Genomic DNA, 19762 nt, shown 5'->3' with positions numbered 1-19762 from the left:
TTAATCACAGAAGATTTAATCTTCCAGACCTGTTTTCTCTATTGTGTTTTAAATGAGTCAGATCAAAGAGGCCTCACCTGTGGAAGCCATACATTGTCCCTTTTATCTTTTATTGCTCTTGGAATCTGAGTTCCTGGCTAACATGCTTTGTTAGATGAAGATGAAGGACCATTGTGTTTCTTGCTTTTAATTCAAATGAGATCCAAGACAGGAGGGGGACCATTTGTGTATTGTCTCACCTCTTGCTCAAGGCGAAACCTTCAGTGGGTTTCGCCAGATGTATGGAAAATTACTGAGGGGGTTGTTGAGGGTATAAAAGTTTGTGCTTTCTTTTGTTTTAGCAGTTCACACTCAAGGTAGCCTCGAGCGGCTGCGTTTGACCGTGGCTCTTCCTTGCAAGGAAAATAAATCTTTATAAAGACAATTGGATCTTGGTTTGTCTCTTATTAGTGATGTCGACGAATTAATTTTTGCCATTACAGTTCCAGTCCAGATCCTGTAACCAATCAAAGAGTGAGACTGAAAATCCCATTTGCATTGTCAGGGTGGAGTGATTGTGATCCTCTCAGAATAGAGCAGCTCTGTCTCCAGAGACCATGTTCAAACCCCAAGAGCTTTATTTGACTGATTTACTGCTACTGATCAACCTTCTGAAAAGCACCTGCATCTTCATCTGTTAGTTGAATGATGTTGTCAGACACAAAGTGAACTTGTTGAGAAGCTTTATTGAATGTTGCAGCAAACACAGCAGATTGAAAGATCACACAGTGCTTTGACACATGCGAGCTCTCTTTCAGTATTGAGTTGTAAATCACTACAGCTGCAGCACTAGACTCATGTGAATCCTGCCTGACACAGGACACTCAGATACGGCTCATCTTCAGGAGAGAAACATCAGCACTCAGAGCTCTTGTGGAACGAGACCTCATGAGGAGCTCCATCATGTGTTACTCTGCAGACGTACACCTCTCCCGCTTCCCAGCGTGCTTTGCTGAGGGTCAGGACGCTACTGCGGCTGTAGCGGCCGTTCTGCTGGCTCTCTGCGCTGGTCAGAACCCCCTCGGTGACCTCTGACCCGTCCAGTGTCCAGCTCACCAGCGCCCCCTGTGGAGAGTAAGAGCTGAGCAGGCAGAGCAGTGCGGCTGAGCCTCCAGAGATCTGCAGAGAAGAGGGCGGCAGCAGAGACACTGAGGGCTTCACTGTGGGACCAGCTGCAGGAGACAAACACAACACATTCACAAACACAAAGAAAACACACTGCACTTTCATTCACAGCATTTCAACAGCAGGACAAATCACAATCACAATCTGATCCTTCATGTCCTTCAACATCACAACAGCTGATATATATATATACAATATACAAACTACACAATCACTATATACATTTACATCAAACCTCATCAATCAAACTCAACATTGTAATACACCGACTGATTTCATCACAGCAGTTTTTAACTCAGGACATAAAGTTCTTACATTTTACTGAGATATTCAACTCAAAATCAAACTCAATTTCACACAGAATGAAAAGTCACACATAAATTGTGTTTGTATTATAAAGCACTGAATTATAATCACAACATGAGCAAAAGAGATTCAGTATCATTGACTGAACTACAGAAAGTACAACATTTACATTCTGATGTCAAATCTCTTTTCTCCATGTATGATATCAACAATAAAAGATGAACTATATATGAACTCAGTGTAGAAATAAATGAAGGAAAACAAACCTGTAATAAACTCAATAAACTCATAGTGAGACGCTTTATGGAAATATGTTTAGATTTTGTTGTTGAAAGGAATAATGCCGTTCTTCTGAATGTATAAACATGACAATATCATTGATTTAGATTAAATAATTATAATACAAGTATTTTAATGCATTAATTATGAATTGTTATACACATTATAATGCATGTATGATCTCATGAATAATTGTAACCACAGTTATAACACATTATAATATTATCTATTCATTGTTACACCTTTAGAAATTATAATACATTAAAACTCACGACAAAATACCAATTTCAAGGAATTTGCAAAAATTATAATGCATTTTAACTTTGGTTACACATATTTATGAAAAGATATAAGGCATTATAATCTACATTATGAATATCTTAATAATGCAACCTACATTTCTGAAATCTAAATTGTATTTTTTAAATAGGGAATTGAAAAAAAGACTTACATTTGATCACCAGTTTGGTTCCTCCACCGAATGTGTACCACAGTGATACAATCTAATGAAACGCTCGTACAAAAACCTCTATTCCACTCGAGTGAACACACACTCCAGCAGAGAGAGAGAAACAACACTTCAACACACTGATATTAGAAGCTCCTCAGCTCTTCTCAACACTCACTCATTCCGATTGACTCAATGATTTCTGATATAACACTGTTTAAAGAAATATATTGGATGAGCTGTGACCTCTGAGGTGACCTTTGACCTCTTTGATCATGGATGATGTTGTGGATCTATTAATAACTTAACATTTCAGATAGACGTTGTTTAATCTGGACTAATGTGAACTGATTTCGAGTCCAGATCATTTTATAAATGTCAGTACGCTTTGCAGTATCTAGTTGTCACAGTTATGTTCTGTTTTGTCCATGGACTTTCAGTGTGTTTTCATGTCACACGCCTGTTTGTGTTGTCGTTTTGTGTCCTGATCACATGTTCCTTTTTTTCCAGTTTCCCGCCACTCATCTGTCACCATGGTAACCCTCGTTAGTTTAGTTCTGTTCAGCTGTGTCTTGTCTATCCCGTTTTATTCCCTATTTAAGCTCTGCTGTTTCCCTTAAGCTTGCTACATACTCTGAAAGAACAAGAAGAAAGGCAAAGCATACTCGGCAGCAGGTCAAGCCGCCGCGTGTCTGCACACAATGTCTATTGTGCAGGCATATCAGGCTGATCTGCTAAGGGTCCTGGGGGAAAGCCACGAGATCGGAGTCGATACTATTAATGAACTTCGATCGACTGCCGATCTCGCTCTCCGTGCCACCAAGGAGACGGCCCGATGCGTCGGCCGTTCTATGGCAGCCCTGGTGGCCACGGAGAGGCATTTATGGCTGAATTTTACGGACATCAAGGAAAGGGACAAGAGCTTTTTGCTTGATGCGCCGCTGTCTCCGGAGGGCCTGTTCAGTGACGCTGTCACCACGGTTACCGACAGGTTCCTGGAGGCGAAAAAACAGGCAGCGGCGCTCAAACAGTTCCTTCCCCGTAAGCCCCAGGTCTCATCTGCTGCTCCCGCCCAGCAGAGTACGAGTTCCTCACACAGGGCGCAGCAGAGAGTGAGTGTCGCCACTCGTACACCCCCGCAGAAAGGGTCGTCGGGTGCGTGGCGCTCACAGGCGCAGCCTTCTAACCCCAGGGCTGATCAGAGGACAGTCATTGTGGCGAGGAAGGCTGCGTCAAAGAAGTCCTGACGCCTCTGGGCCCAGGACAGTGAGGGTGATCCCCTCCGCGGGCGCACGGTGCTTACCGCTGTACACGGTACCCGTGTGTCCGCGGTACCCTCACGGGGTCAGTCCGCCAACCCCGCCCGAGTGCCGGGGCGCGGAGGGGCCCCGCGGGTCATCCGAGGATATACATATCACATATCTCGTTGGGTCCTGCGATGCGTAAAGTTGGGGTACGCGATTCAGTTCAGATGCCGCCCCCCCAGGTTCTACGGGGTCCTCTCCACTGTGGTGGACCCGGTGCAGGCTCTGGTGATGACTCAAGAAGTACAGACTCTGCTGCAAAAGGGGGCTATAGAGAGGGCCCCCCCCCCCCCCCGGACAGGGAGTCAGGCTTTTACAGCCGGTACTTCATAGTGCCAAAGAAGGATGGTGGGCTGCGCCCCATCTTGGATCTTCGCGTCCTGAACCGAGCCGTGGCAAAGCTCAAGTTCAGGACGCTGACACTCAAACAGATCGTGTCTCAGATCAGGTCCGAGGACTGGTTTGTCACGATAGATCTCAAAGATGCATATTTCCATATCTCCATCCTTCCGCAGCACAGGAAGTTCCTGAGGTTCGCTTTCAGGGGAGAAGCGTACCAATATCGAGTGCTTCCTTTCGGTTTAGCCCTTTCACCCCGCACGTTCACGAAGTGTGTGGACGCTGCTCTGGTCCCCTTGCGTTTGCAGGGGATCCGCATTCTCAATTACATCGACGACTGGCTGATACTAGCTCAGTCAGCGCGTCTTGCAGTTCAGCATCGAGATGTTGTTCTCGCACATATGAGGAGGCTGGGGCTGAGGCTCAACTCCAAGAAGAGTGTTCTTTCTCCTGTGCAGAAGATCACTTATCTCGGCGTGAGTTGGGATTCGGTCGCTATGCAGGCTCGTCTGTCGGAGCCTCGCGAGGGGTCGATCCTCTCAGCCGTAAAAGGGGTGAAGCTAGACCAGCCGCTCACTGTGAAGCAGTTTCAGAGACTGTTGGGTCTGATGGCAGCCGCGTCCAAAGTTATTCCTTCGGGCCTGCTGTTCATGAGGCCGCTACAGTGGTGGCTCAAGACCAGGGGTTTCTCCCCGAGGGGGAACCCCTTTCGCGTAATCAAGGCAACGCGGCGGTGTCTCCGCACCTTGGTTATGTGGAAGGACCCCAGGTTCCTGACCCAGGGCCCATCGCTGGGGGTACCGTGTCAGCGTACTTCTCTGACCACGGATGCCTCCCTGACGGGCTGGGGGGCGACCATGAGTGGTCGCTCGGCCCAGGGTCTGTGGCAGGAGCACCAGTGTTTGTGGCATATAAATTGCCTAGAAATGTTGGCGGTGTTTCAGGCTCTGAAGCACTTCCTGCCGCATCTCAGGGGCCATCATGTGCTTGTGCGCACAGACAGCACATCGGTGGTCTCCTACATCAACCATCAGGGGGGTTTGAGGTCCCGTCGCTTATACAAGCTGGCGCGCCTTATCCTCCTCTAGGCTCAGGGAAAATTGCTGTCAGTCAGGGCTATGTACATTCCTGGGCGGTTGAACGTGGAAGCAGACATCCTGTCGAGGCAGGGGCCAAGGCCCGGGGAGTGGAGACTCCACACCGATGTGGTGGAGCTCCTTTGGGAGAAGTTTGGCAGGGCCCAAGTGGACCTGTTCGCCACTCACGAGAACTCTCATTGTCATCTGTGGTTCTCCCTGTCGCCTCCAGCTCCTCTCGGACTGGATGCGATGGTACAGGAGTGGCCGAGGCTGCCCCTGTACGCTTTCCCCCCGATCGCTCTGCTTCCGGGAGGATTAGAGAGAGTGCGCCGGGACGGGGCCCGTCTCCTTCTAGTAGCCCCGTTCTGGCCGGGCCGGGTATGGTTCTCGGATCTGGTGTCTCTCCTCGACGGCTCTCCCCTGGAGATTCCGTTCAGGAGGGACCTTCTCTCTCAGGCGGGCGGAGTTTTTGTTCACCCCCGCCCGGAGTTGTGGAAACTGTGGGCTTGGCCTCTGAGGGGGCCCAGCTCATAAGTTCCGGTCTCTCAACTGAGGTTGTTGAGACCATTCTACACTCCAGAGCTCCTTCTACGAGGAAACTTTACTACCTAAAGTGGAGACTCTTCACCCTATGGTGTCGAGATCGCCTGCGGGATCCAGTTAATTGCCCTGCGAGCGTGGTTTCTCTGCTGGGTTAGCCCCCTCCACACTAAAGGTGTACGTGGCGACCATAGCAGCTTACCACACTCCTTTGAGTGGAGTTTCATTAGGGCGACACCCGCTAGTAACCCGTTTCCTCCGTGGAACCTTGAGACTGAGACCTGTGACACGCACCAGGGTGCCGGCCTGGGACTTCTATCGTCCTTCAAGGCCTTTCCGAGGCTCCCTTCGAGCCGCTTGAGGAAGTTTCTGAGAAGTTTCTCACTTTCAAAACTATTTTTCTTCTTGCTATTTCTTCTCTTAAAAGAATTGGGGACTTGCAAGCCCTCTCTGTTGCACCCTCTTGCTTGGAGTTTGCCCCGGGTATGGCTAAGGCCTTTCTCTCTCCGAGGCCCGGGTATATTCCTAAGGTCCTCACTAATCCTGTGAGACCTATTGTGCTCCAGGCCTTCTGTCCTCCCCCCTTTACGACGTCAGACCAGGAAAAGTTAAATCTGCTTTGTCCCGTTCACGCTTTAGACGCCTATGTCCACAGAGCTGCCCTGTGGAGGAAAACTGATCAGTTATTTGTTTGCTACGGACCTCCATCCCGTGGGGGTCCGGTGTCAAAGCAGAGGATGAGCAAGTGGGTAGTCGAGGCTATCTCACTGGCTTATGTGGCGGCCGGACAGCCCTCTCCTTTGGCTGTTCGGTCCCACTCCACTAGGAGTATGGCTGCTTCTCAAGCTCTCTTGGCAGGGGCCTCCCTGCAGGAAGTGTGTGATGCGGCGGGGTGTTCCTCTGATAGGGAACGAGACGCTGCGTCACCCGGCCATACTCCTTGCATGCCCGCAAGCGCCTTGTTTCAGGCCTTCTTCAGAAGCTAACGGCGTGTGTTTGCCGGTGTGCTTTATAGCTTCCGGGTCTATGACGTCACCCGCCTATGACGTTCCGTCTCTCTATTGGACTGATGACATACGTGCTTCACGACGCAATTACGCAGAGGCGTTCCCAAAGCGGTGACGCAGCGTCTCGTTCCCTATCAGGGAACTAAGGTTACAGTCGTAACCGAGACGTTTTTAACTCAGAACATAAAGTTCTTACATTTTACTGAGATATTCAACTCAAAATGAAAAGTCACACATAACTTGTGTTTGTATTATAAAGCACTGAATTATAATCACAACATGAGCAAAAGAGATTCAGTATCATTGACTGAACTACAGAAAGTACAACATTTACATTCTGATGTCAAATCTCTTTTCTCCATGTATGATATCTACAATAAAAGATGAACTATATATGAACTCAGTGTAGAAATAATGAAGGAAAACAAACCTGTAATAAACTCAATAAACTCATAGTGAGACGCTTTATGGAAATATGTTTAGATTTTGTTGTTGAAAGGAATAATGCCGTTCTTCTGAATGTATAAACATGACAATATTATTGATTTAGATTAAATAATTATTAAACAATATCAGTAACACTTAAAGCCTTTATACACAATGCATTATAAAAGTATTTCAATGCATTAATTATTAATTTTTATATACATTATAATGCATGTATGATCTCATGAATAATTGTAACCACAGTTATAACACATTATAATATTATCTATTCATTGTTACACCTTTAGAAATTATAATACATTAAAACTCACGACAAACAACCAATTTCAGATGCAACAATGAATTTGCAAATATTATAATGCATTTTAACTTTGGTTACAATTATTAATGAAAAGATATAAGGCATTATAATCTACATTATGAATATCTTTATAATGCATTATACATAAAGGCTTCAAGTAAAGTTTCAGCACAATATCTAATAATCATTATCATTAATAAATGTTGTTCTTGTTTCAACTGTAAAACACTTTCTGAAATCTAAACTGTATTTTTTTATTAGGTAATTAAATAGACAGAATTACCGATCACCAGTTTGGTTCCTCCACCGAATGTCCACCACAGTGATACAATCTAATGAAACGCTCGTACAAAAACCTCTATTCCACTCGAGTGAACACACACTCCAGCAGAGAGAGAGAAACAACACTTCAACACACTGATATTAGAAGCTCCTCAGCTCTTCTCAACACTCACTCATTCAGATTGACTCAATGATTTCTGATATAACACTGTTGAAAGAAATATATTTGATGAGCTGTGACCTCTGAGGTGACCTTTGACCTCTTTGGTCATGGATGATGTTGTGGAGTTTCTCATAATGATGCTTCTGTTCTTCATATGCAGCTCAATCTTCAGGATTCACAGAAAAACCTGCAGCTTCAGACTTCAATCTTCAGTGAAAATCTGCTCAAATCATGAGTTTATTGAATATTATAGCCAAAGTCAATAGAAAGTGTCAAGAATGAAAATATAAAAGGTATTTTGCATGTTCTCCACAGTCAAGCATGTTTTCATATTCAAGGTCTGTTCTAAAAGTCTCTGGACTGGTTCTGAATCTCCACACAAGATCATGAAACGTGAACAAGCTCTAATATGTCTCCATCTTTAACAGCCTGTTTCTTCTCCATCTGATGATTTCAGACACACATGAGGCTTCATGATAGATGGAGTGACACCATCAACTCTGATTAGAGATTCACAATCAGTCCTGATACTTTCTGAACAGACTCATGATTCATGATCTGACTTTAGTGATGGCGGTTCATCTAGTGGAAGTGTAGCAGTGATGATGGTCACATGACTGAATATGGACACAGAGATGGACGTTCATCTGCACATCCTCAGTGTCTCAGGAGTCACAATACAAATAAAACTACTGAACTAACTCAAATAACATGAGTCAGAATGTAATGATCATTGTGTAACTCTAGTGTGTGTGAGTTTGTTCTGAGCACAAGCTGTTGTAAATCCTGCCCACTTCTTTGCATTGTCAGCACATGCTTCAGTCTGAGAGTGTTTATAGTGCTGTGAGTTTAACACTTCATGACTGAGAGCAGAACAGAACACAATCTTCATCATCACACAAGACACAAGAACAACAATGAACACCATCAACATCTTCATCTGGACCATTTCACTCTTTATTCAAGGTGAGACAAACATGTTGACTCTGGTTTTGGTGTTCTTGTAAAAGTATATGATGATAGTAGTTTTAAACACTGATTGATTTTCTTTTCTCTTCTTCAGGATCCAGAGGAGTCACTCTGACTCAACCTGAAGTTAAAACTGTCCAACAGGGTCAAACAGCTTCAATAGAGTGTCACATAGATGTAGGAATATACAGTGACAACTTAGCCTGGTATCAGCAGAAACCTGGAGAAGCTCCTAAACTCCTGATTTATTATATAAAAACCCTCCAGTCAGGAACTCCATCTAGATTCAGTGGCAGTGGAACAGCAAATACTGGACGAGATTTCACTCTGAGCATCAGTGGAGTCCAGACTGAAGATACAGGAGATTATTACTGTCAGAGTTATCACAGTCAGTATGTGTTCACACAGTGATAAAGAGTCGTACAAAAACCTGTGTCAGTCAGACGTCACAGTGACTGCACTGATACAGCTGAGAGATACTGCAGCTGCTGATGGACCATCACACACAACACAATGGTGTATCAAACCTTTCACACACTTTATTTATTTATTATGATGTAAGTAAACATGTAACACAATCTTATATCTCTTACTATAATATGGAGAAAATGTGAGTGGTGAAGAGTTTTATTGATCAACTCTCCAGTGCAGGAGGAAAGAACAGACATAGTGCAGACATACAGAGGCATTACACAAAAATAAATTATAACACAATAATAATATTATAAATAATAGTAATATAGAAAGAAAATATTGACCTAGTTCTGCCATGGACCTGTAGTGGGATGTACTGTGGCCCTGTAATTAAACTAATGTGCTTGGGGTAGTGCGGGTCCAATCACGAACAGGATGGGACGGTATAAAAATAGCACGAAAACCACTCTTTGCGTGTGCTTACCACTTGAGTGTCACGTCGTTGCCCGTGGGACCGCCCCTTGTTCCCGTAACACTTCCGCTCTGAGGTAGGTGTCGTTTGAGCTAGATAGTAACACAGGTGTGGGATTTTGTGTAAACGATTGTTTTGCTCATAGTTCGGGATAGTTTGCGGCTGTTGGCGGCTCCAGATCTCATCACATGTCTCTCTTGCAGTCCCGTGTCTCATGATGCTTTGAGGTAACCTTATGTGTGTGTGTTGGCTGATTAATTAGTGCACAGGCATATGATGTGTCGTAACGTCTATGTGATTTATAGCTGCGGGGATAGCTTACAGTGTGAGCTTTTCGTGCCCCTCTCGCATTCCCGTGCTTTGGGGGAGGTTGTGTCCCGTGTCCTGTGTATGCGTGGTGTGGATGGGCGACGGGTTCATGAATTAAAGGTATGTGAAACCTCCACTTCGTACAGCACTCATGTTTTTATATGTTGCAAGTATGCTTATGTGTGTATTTTTAGGAGGAATCGATGTTCTGCGACGCCTGGGGAGCAACGCGATTTGACGCTGCTGCTTTATATATTAAGATATCTTGATCACAAACTCTTCTCCACGCACGTGTACACAGCCTACGTGTCGTGTGTGTGACGCTCGCTCGTCCTCTAGTATGTGCCACCGCTGGATATCTTCCCCCTGATATGTTCTAATTGTTTTGTATTGGGTTTGTTTTCATATATTTGGGGATTTTTTTTGTATTTCTTTGATTTTTCTACTATATTAATTTTTTTCATTGTTTGTGTTGATTTGTTTTGATTGGTTTACCTTGAGTGTTTTGCAGTGTGGTATTCGTTAATTTTGTTTGATTTGTGCTCTGTTTCTAAGATGCTGGTAGAAGGCCAGTGAAGGTCATTTCGTTGGCACTGAACCTTCATATTTTTATTGTAGTATTGTTTTTTTGTTTTATTAATTTAAATGTTATTGTGTATGTTTGGTGTGAGTGTTATTGTATGAGACCTGTAGTAATGTTTTGCTCTCGTTACAGGAGCCGAGGCTTCAGGGCAGGCCACTAGTGGGCCCTTACGTGGTGGCGGGCTTTTCACAGAGTGCTGCGTGGTTATTTCTTGATGTTATTGCGGTGTGTGTGCTGACAGTTGTACACAGGGGCTGAGAGTGATATAGAAGTCTTGTGCTTACTAAGTTTGCCGTTAAGCCTCGGCTTCCTTTATCTCGTGGTCTCCCTTTTTTTATTGTGAATGTTGATGACCCAGTTTTGATACCCTTTTAAAAATCATTGTGAGTAATTAAATAAACCTTTTTGATTATTGGTATCCACGTCTCTAGCCCTTCTTGACAATTTCGTTCCTGTGTGTCTTGTGTAAAATCTTAGATCCATAGTATTAATGTTTTCACTGGTAACCAGGGTGGCGTAGTCATGTTTAAGCTAGAGGTAGTATCCCTGTAATCGCTCCTCGGGTAGGAGAGGGAGCTCCGCTACAGACCCATAACTCATTTAGAAGCGATCGCATCATCATCTACACAGCGCATTTGATTGGTTAACTGTGTCGGGCTAAAACTAGCAAAACACACTCGCGTCTCGTCTGGCGTCTCATTGGTCCGGGTGTGTGATCGGCCCAAACAGTATCTTGTATGAAAAGTACATGTAAGTGTAGAAAATAGACAATATTAAATTAAATACTTAAATGATGGCATGAAATGAACAGATTAGATGGACCTGTAACAAGATAATAATAAATGTATTAACATTAACCCCTAGAGGTCGACAATCACGCCGGCGCGACCTACTCGCTTTATTTCTCATCAGTGTGAAAGAGACTCAAAATACTCCGTCATCCTTTGAGAAAGTTCTGCAGTGGCGGCTGGACACCAGCGATGTTTTCAAGGACAGTTTTCCTCATTTGACCTCAATGCCACTTCACTTTGACCTCAGCCAAAACCATTAGACAGACAACAAATTATAGATTCATGAGACCAAAGATCGCCAGTTAGATGTATCTCATGTTAAACCACTAGATTTGAGCTTTAAACAACTACATACTCGCTTGAAATACTCTTAAAACTACATTTGTAGTTACATTTCAGTAGTATTTTTTAATTATGCTGGCTTTCTCATCCCCTATTGACTCTTGCTGGTTGGTATGAGATGCATTCTGGGATATCTGTCTGTCTGAAGTCCACACAAGTCTCCTCTCGATGCGTCCTCAATAAAAGGGCCGGATCAAGAACACATCTGGGGATTTGAACTGTACTTGGCCAGATGTGAACTTTGAATAGGAACAGGACTTGGGCAGCGACTGATGACGATTCACAAGAACACCAGAACACGAGTCCAGACAAGAACACATATTGAGAAACGGCCACTGACTCCACCCATGTGTGTGTCGACTTCATCAGAAGTTCAGTGCTGATCCAACACACTTTAAACACTGAAATATCAACCTCAGCCAAAATGATGGTCTGGATCAAAACTCAACATTGTATCAAAGTCACCATGATACCAGGAACAACACAATCACACACAACACTGATCACAGCACACACACTAATAACACTATATCATTACAATCAGGGGCGCCGCTAGCGATTATGGGCCCTATGAAAAAATATGAGGTTTGGCCCCCGCTAACACACCCATTCTGCACCAAACATACAAGCCAAGCTAGCTATCCAAAATCTAATACTGACCTCGAGCTTACTCATTCCGCTCAGCGCTGCTCGCTCATCCCAGAATGCACATTGTGACATTGGTTCAAAAATATGTGAAATAAGTAGGGCTGTCTCCGACTAAAGTTTTTTTTTATATAATAGCAGGCCTAGTTGTTCATTTAAGCCATTCGTTGACTAACCACTTTTATTAATTTAATTACATAAATATGAGAATTCTAAACCCGAGCGTTTACGTTGGCTAATATATTAATAATATATCACTGTAATGAGTATGCCACCAATATAATAGGCTATTATTATCACCACTCAAGCGCAAGCATTAAGCTTGCCACAAAGAACCGGCAAAAGTATTGATTATGAATGTGTAAAAAATTGCAAGGAGACACTTGAATTGTTTATTAATAATTAAACTATAGAGTTTTCTGTGTCATGTCAGCTGACGGTGCTGACTCGCCATCTCCGCAGTAGTGGACGCGCCAAGAGAGAAATGCCCATTTTATGACATAATCAGAGAGTAGCCTATTTCTTCTCATTTATAATTGTTTTGTTTAAAAGTAGACATTTCAAGCGACATATTTCTCACGTCTGTGAGTCGCGCTCCAGTTCACATGCAATGCTAATAATGTCGCTGACGCCTCCATGTCACAATTATATTGACTGCTATATTTCATAATTGTTTATTAAATCCAGCCAATTAGTATATGAAACACTGATTGTAATTATGATAAAATGTATACAAAATTAAATTAATTTTAAAGAAAGAATTTATAGGAAACAAAATTAAATGAAATACATGCTCAAAATCCATGTCCCCAGACATCCTATATGCACATCTGATTATGTAGCCTTTCTCATAATGCTCACTTTTCATAATCAACATATGAAATTAAAATAATAATACAATTTAAACATAGCCTAACTATGAAACGAAATAGGCTGCATTTTCTTTAACCCATGGCCGACGAAGTCGTCGGCGCCTTCTAATGGATTTTTTCCTTTATGACAGTGGAAAAAACTCACAATACTCCGTCATTTTTAGCCATACAGAAAAGTGCAAGATGTAATTATAAACTATAAACTGTCTACTGTCTACTTCAATAACAGCAAAGGCCATGGACTCAGGGAATGGATTATTTTGCACTCCAATCCAAACACTGTCTTCATTTCAAAAATATATTTTGTTTATTAAACGCAAAGTTTTTCATTTCAAAAGCGTTTCTAAATTCAGTTTATATTTCCAACAAACGAAATTCCGAGCCAAAATAACAAAGTGGTAAAAAAACCCTTTGAATTACCACCATCAAATTAAAACATTAATCCATCAATGCTTGGATAACACACACGTCTCCTTCTATTAATAATAATGGCGTGCGGTGGCTGGGATATAAACCTAACAACATACATGGCATAATTTTTGGAATAACTTATCATGAGAGGAAAAAAATTGTTTTAGTCACATAACATCAGTTAATGGAAACGCTGTCATTTCGTAATATTTTTGATCGACTTATATATCGACAAAAATATATCGCAAAAGTGTTGTGCAAATCTGTAATGGAAACGTAGCTACTTATGAGTGCGTTAAGGCAGGACCAAACCATTTCATGCAGATACAGGGGGGTGGTCGGTCAATATGGATGTTTACCTTTTGGTTAATGGGGATATTTAACTTTTATTGTCAAAATAAGTAAAATTAAAGACATCATTCATTTTATTATTATTTGAAATATACTCAATGATGATGGTTTATATAGTGTATAATATAATTAAAAAATTTAATTAGTTTTTACCTATTTGTTGGGGCCCTGTCAGTCAAGGGCCCTTGGAATTGTCCTAACTTTTCCCCCCTATACGGCGCCCCTGATTACAATCAACATCAATCTGTGTTTATGAAGAGAATGAGTCAGTGTTTTAATATGATCATCATGTTTTAGGTGTAATATATGATCCCTGTCAATCAAACTGAACAGACTGCAATTAGTCACTTCTGCTGTCTGGACGAGATGCTTTCCATTTGACCCACAGAAAGATTTACATTCTTACACAATTACTGTCACAACGGCGCATTCTGGATTTGTGTTTTTATCATATTTGTATATATTAAAGCTCACCACCTTCTGTAAATGTAAATGTGTAGCAGAAGTGAAAGTGGTCTGTTCCAGTCCAGATCCTGTAACCAATCAAAGAGTGAGACTGAAAATCCCATTTGCATTGTCAGGGTGGAGTGATTGTGATCCTCTCAGAATAGAGCAGCTCTGTCTCCAGAGACCATGTTCAAACCCCAAGAGCTTTATTTGACTGATTTACTGCTACTGATCAACCTTCTGAAAAGCACCTGCATCTTCATCTGTTAGTTGAATGATGTTGTCAGACACAAAGTGAACTTGTTGAGAAGCTTTATTGAATGTTGCAGCAAACACAGCAGATTGAAAGATCACACAGTGCTTTGACACATGCGAGCTCTCTTTCAGTATTGAGTTGTAAATCACTACAGCTGCAGCACTAGACTCATGTGAATCCTGCCTGACACAGGACACTCAGATACGGCTCATCTTCAGGAGAGAAACATCAGCACTCAGAGCTCTTGTGGAACGAGACCTCATGAGGAGCTCCATCATGTGTTACTCTGCAGACGTACACCTCTCCCGCTTCCCAGCGTGCTTTGCTGAGGGTCAGGACGCTACTGCGGCTGTAGCGGCCGTTCTGCTGGCTCTCTGCGCTGGTCAGAACCCCCTCGGTGACCTCTGACCCGTCCAGTGTCCAGCTCACCAGCGCCCCCTGTGGAGAGTAAGAGCTGAGCAGGCAGAGCAGTGCGGCTGAGCCTCCAGAGATCTGCAGAGAAGAGGGCGGCAGCAGAGACACTGAGGGCTTCACTGTGGGACCAGCTGCAGGAGACAAACACAACACATTCACAAACACAAAGAAAACACACTGCACTTTCATTCACAGCATTTCAACAGCAGGACAAATCACAATCACAATCTGATCCTTCATGTCCTTCAACATCACTACAGCTGATATATATACAATATACAAACTACACAATCACTATATACATTTACATCAAACCTCATCAATCAAACTCAACATTGTAATACACCGACTGATTTCATCACAGCAGTTTTTAACTCAGAACATAAAGTTCTTACATTTTACTGAGATATTCAACTCAAAATCAAACTCAATTTCACACAGAATTAAAAGTCACACATAAATTGTGTTTGTATTATAAAGCACTGAATTATAATCACAACATGAGCAAAAGAGATTCAGTATCATTGACTGAACTACAGAAAGTACAACATTTACATTCTGATGTCAAATCTCTTTTCTCCATGTATGATATCTACAATAAAAGATGAACTATATATGAACTCAGTGTAGAAATAAATGAAGTAAAACAAACCTGTAATATACTCAATAAACTCATAGTGAGACGCTTTATGGAAATATGTTTAGTATGTATATTTTGTTGTTGAAAGGAATAATGCCGTTCTTCTGAATGTATAAACATGACAATATCATTGATTTAGATTAAATAATTATTAAATAATATCAGTAACACTTAAAGCCTTTATACACAATGCATTATAAAAGTATGAATGCATTAATTATGAATTGTTATACACATTATAATGCATGTATGATCTCATGAATAATTGTAACCACAGTTATAACACATTATAATATTATCTATTCATTGTTACACCTTTAGAAATTATAATACATTAAAACTCACGACAAACAACCAATTTCAGATGCAACAAGGAATTAGCAAATATTATAATGCATTTTAACTTTGGTTACAATTATTAATTAAAAGATATAAGGCATTATAATCTCCATTATGAATATCTTTATAATGCATTATACATAAAGGCTTCAAGTAAAGTTTCAGCACAATATCTAATAATCATTATCATTAATAAATGTTGTTCTTGTTTCAACTGTAAAACACTTTCTGAAATCTAAACTGTATTTTTTTATTAGGTAATTAAATAGACAGACTTACCGATCACCAGTTTGGTTCCTCCACCGAATGTCCACCACAGTGATACAATCTAATGAAACGCTCGTACAAAAACCTCTATTCCACTCGAGTGAACACACACTCCAGCAGAGAGAGAGAAACAACACTTCAACACACTGATATTAGAAGCTCCTCAGCTCTTCTCAACACTCACTCATTCAGATTGACTCAATGATTTCTGATATAACACTGTTGAAAGAAATATATTTGATGAGCTGTGACCTCTGAGGTGACCTTTGACCTCTTTGATCATGGATGATGTTGTGGAGTTTCTCATAATGATGCTTCTGTTCTTCATATGCAGCTCAATCTTCAGGATTCACAGAAAAACCTGCAGCTTCAGACTTCAATCTTCAGTGAAAATCTGCTCAAATCATGAGTTTATTGAATATTATAGCCAAAGTCAATAGAAAGTGTCAACAATGAAAATATAAAAGGTATTTTGCATGTTCTCCACAGTCAAGCATGTTTTCATATTCAAGGTCTGTTCTAAAAGTCTCTGGACTGGTTCTGAATCTCCACACAAGATCATGAAACGTGAACAAGCTCTAATATGTCTCCATCTTTAACAGCCTGTTTCTTCTCCATCTGATGATTTCAGACACACATGAGGCTTCATGATAGATGGAGTGACACCATCAACTCTGATTAGAGATTCACAATCAGTCCTGATACTTTCTGAACAGACTCATGATTCATGATCTGACTTTAGTGATGGCGGTTCATCTAGTGGAAGTGTAGCAGTGATGATGGTCACATGACTGAATATGGACACAGAGATGGACGTTCATCTGCACATCCTCAGTGTCTCAGGAGTCACAATACAAATAAAACTACTGAACTAACTCAAATAACATGAGTCAGAATGTAATGATCATTGTGTAACTCTAGTGTGTGTGAGTTTGTTCTGAGCACAAGCTGTTGTAAATCCTGCCCACTTCTTTGCATTGTCAGCACATGCTTCAGTCTGAGAGTGTTTATAGTGCTGTGAGTTTAACACTTCATGACTGAGAGCAGAACAGAACACAATCTTCATCATCACACAAGACACAAGAACAACAATGAACACCATCAACATCTTCATCTGGACCATTTCACTCTTTATTCAAGGTGAGACAAACATGTTGACTCTGGTTTTGGTGTTCTTGTAAAAGTATATGATGATAGTAGTTTTAAACACTGATTGATTTTCTTTTCTCTTCTTCAGGATCCAGAGGAGTCACTCTGACTCAACCTGAAGTTAAAACTGTCCAACAGGGTCAAACAGCTTCAATAGAGTGTCATATAGATGTAGGAATATACAGTGACTACTTAGCCTGTATCAGCAGACACCTGGAGAAGCTCCTAAACTCCTGATTTATCAAATAAACAGCCGTTATACAGGAACTCCATCTAGATTCAGTGGCAGTGGAACAGCAAATACTGGACGTGATTTCACTCTGAGCATCAGTGGAGTCCAGACTGAAGATACAGGAGATTATTACTGTCAGAGTGTACACTATCCAAACAGTCAGTATGTGTTCACACAGTGATAAAGAGTCGTACAAAAACCTGTGTCAGTCAGACGTCACAGTGACTGCACTGATACAGCTGAGAGATACTGCAGCTGCTGATGGACCATCACACACAACACAATGGTGTATCAAACCTTTCACACACTTTATTTATTTATTATGATGTAAGTAAACATGTAACACAATCTTATATCTCTTACTATAATGTGGAGAAAATGTGAGTGGTGCTTGTCCCTGCAAAACTTTCCACTACAATATTATCTAAATTATTTACTGTAGGAAAGTCAATCCCTTTAATTGCACTTCCACACTTCACCACTAGAGGGTCACATGTCTTAACATCACTGAGATCTACACACCTTTCCTTTAAAGGGTAACTAACATAGATATCCATCATAGGCTAGATGTCTTACGGCGGAGTCTCTAACGTCATCAGCGGCGGCCATCTTGTCACAGGCAGGGCTCTGTGGCTCCTGATGATCTGCATGAACACAAATACTTGTATCTCACTGAAATCTTGACGGATTTACAAATGATTTGGTTTCTTACAAACGTTATTAACGTGGCTATAATTATGAATGCGTGAACAAATTATGAATATTTTTTCATAAGTATGCTGTGTCATAACTACATCTCTGATGTTTTTAACAAACCAAACAGTTTGAAAATCGGTAGAAAATTGAGCAAGTTATGGTTATTTTAAAAGTGCAAGCACCATGAAAACAATGTTACGAGTGAGCGAGCTGACTGTGACAAGATGGCCGCCAGGTGCGGACGTCGACCTCCATTGGCCAGCAGCGCGCACGAGACATCTAGCCTTTATTATGGATATCTATGGTAACTAAACCCCAGCTCAGAGCTTAAAACCCCTTAAGCTGCATGAGCGCGTGCACGGGTTGAAGCGCTATTTTTAGCACGAGTGTAATGTTTGTTAATAGATTTAATGTAAAAAAAACATCATTAATCTTGACAAACTATATATCATTCTAAAGGTCTAAACCTCAAGCATCGAGGACAGACCACTGTTTTTCAATGAAAAGCTTATAACGGCTGTATTTTTGCATCAATGTAAGCAATACACATCAAATCAAGCATAAATAAAAACAGAGCACATACCTTTAGTGTCCTAATTACGAGCCACACACGCATCCTCTGCTAAAAAATCCAGAATGAATGGAAAGGTGAAGGTCCACTGAATAACATCCCATAGAGCATTTTAATCCAACGAAACAATAACGGTGTAATATTGATGGTTAATCCTTTGTTTACATCGCATTTCTGCGGAGCGAAGTATCATACTAGACTGTAATGCAATAAAATAATGCATAAAATAATGTCTCCCGGTAGCATAAAGTGGCATGGGTTTATAGTAGGGGTGTAACGATTCATCTACTACATCGATGTATCGATTTATTTTCCTATGATCTAACTACATCGATCTGTGCTCGGCAAGATGGCCTTCCGGAAGACATATATCGATCTAACATCGTTTTAAAACAGTGGTCACCAACCTTTTCAAGCCAAAGATCCCTGACCTCAGCCTTGATGAAAGGCAAGATCTACTTATAGATTTTTCATGGCCGATTCAGAGTTTTTTTTTATTTATTTCGAGAACATCTGTCGTTTTTTTTTCTTTGCTTAAGCAAATTATTTTGTTGTTTATTTGCTCTATAACAGCCCAAACTAGCTTAACAAATTAGCCATTTGAAATGTGAGGCAACCACTGCATTTTAATCACTACCCAAACAAAGGTACACACATGTAGCATGAGCAGTGTTTTTTTTATTTAAATTAGATTGCATAATTTCAAGACTTTATTCAGCTTTAGCTTTGTGAAATTGATACATAAGACACACCTGCACAAAACAAAAACAGATGGACTGAATAAAAATGCTAATTCACTTTTTGACAGTAGATGGTGCTTATGGAAAAGAAGCGTTTCTTTTGGTACCGCTGTAAAATGCCATCAAAGCTGAGACAGTTTTGTTCAGAAATACATTAATTTAACCCCCCTCCCCTCCCCTCCCCAATTCAATA

The 19762-nt window shown here is 41.5% G+C and overlaps 2 gene segments (V, D, J or C); both read right to left on the bottom strand.

Annotated features, from left to right (window-relative positions):
- Positions 1–706: 706 nt before the first annotated feature.
- Positions 707–9730, bottom strand: LOC307121299 (immunoglobulin lambda constant 7-like). The segment is given in 3 exons: positions 9527–9730; positions 7498–7546; positions 707–1211 (listed from the first exon to the last, which is right to left on the bottom strand).
- Positions 9731–14561: 4831 nt separating this feature from the next.
- On the bottom strand, positions 14562–18119 carry LOC307121298 (immunoglobulin lambda constant 7-like). The segment is given in 3 exons: positions 18000–18119; positions 16194–16242; positions 14562–15066 (listed from the first exon to the last, which is right to left on the bottom strand).
- Between the last annotated feature and the right edge of the window lie 1643 nt (positions 18120–19762).

Source organism: Gobio gobio, assembly GCF_949357685.1.
Source record: "Gobio gobio genome assembly, chromosome: 25".
Classification (NCBI taxonomy): domain Eukaryota; kingdom Metazoa; phylum Chordata; class Actinopteri; order Cypriniformes; family Gobionidae; genus Gobio; species Gobio gobio.
The sequence above is the reverse complement of the archived record's forward strand: the minus strand, read 5'-3'. Positions and strand labels throughout refer to the sequence as shown.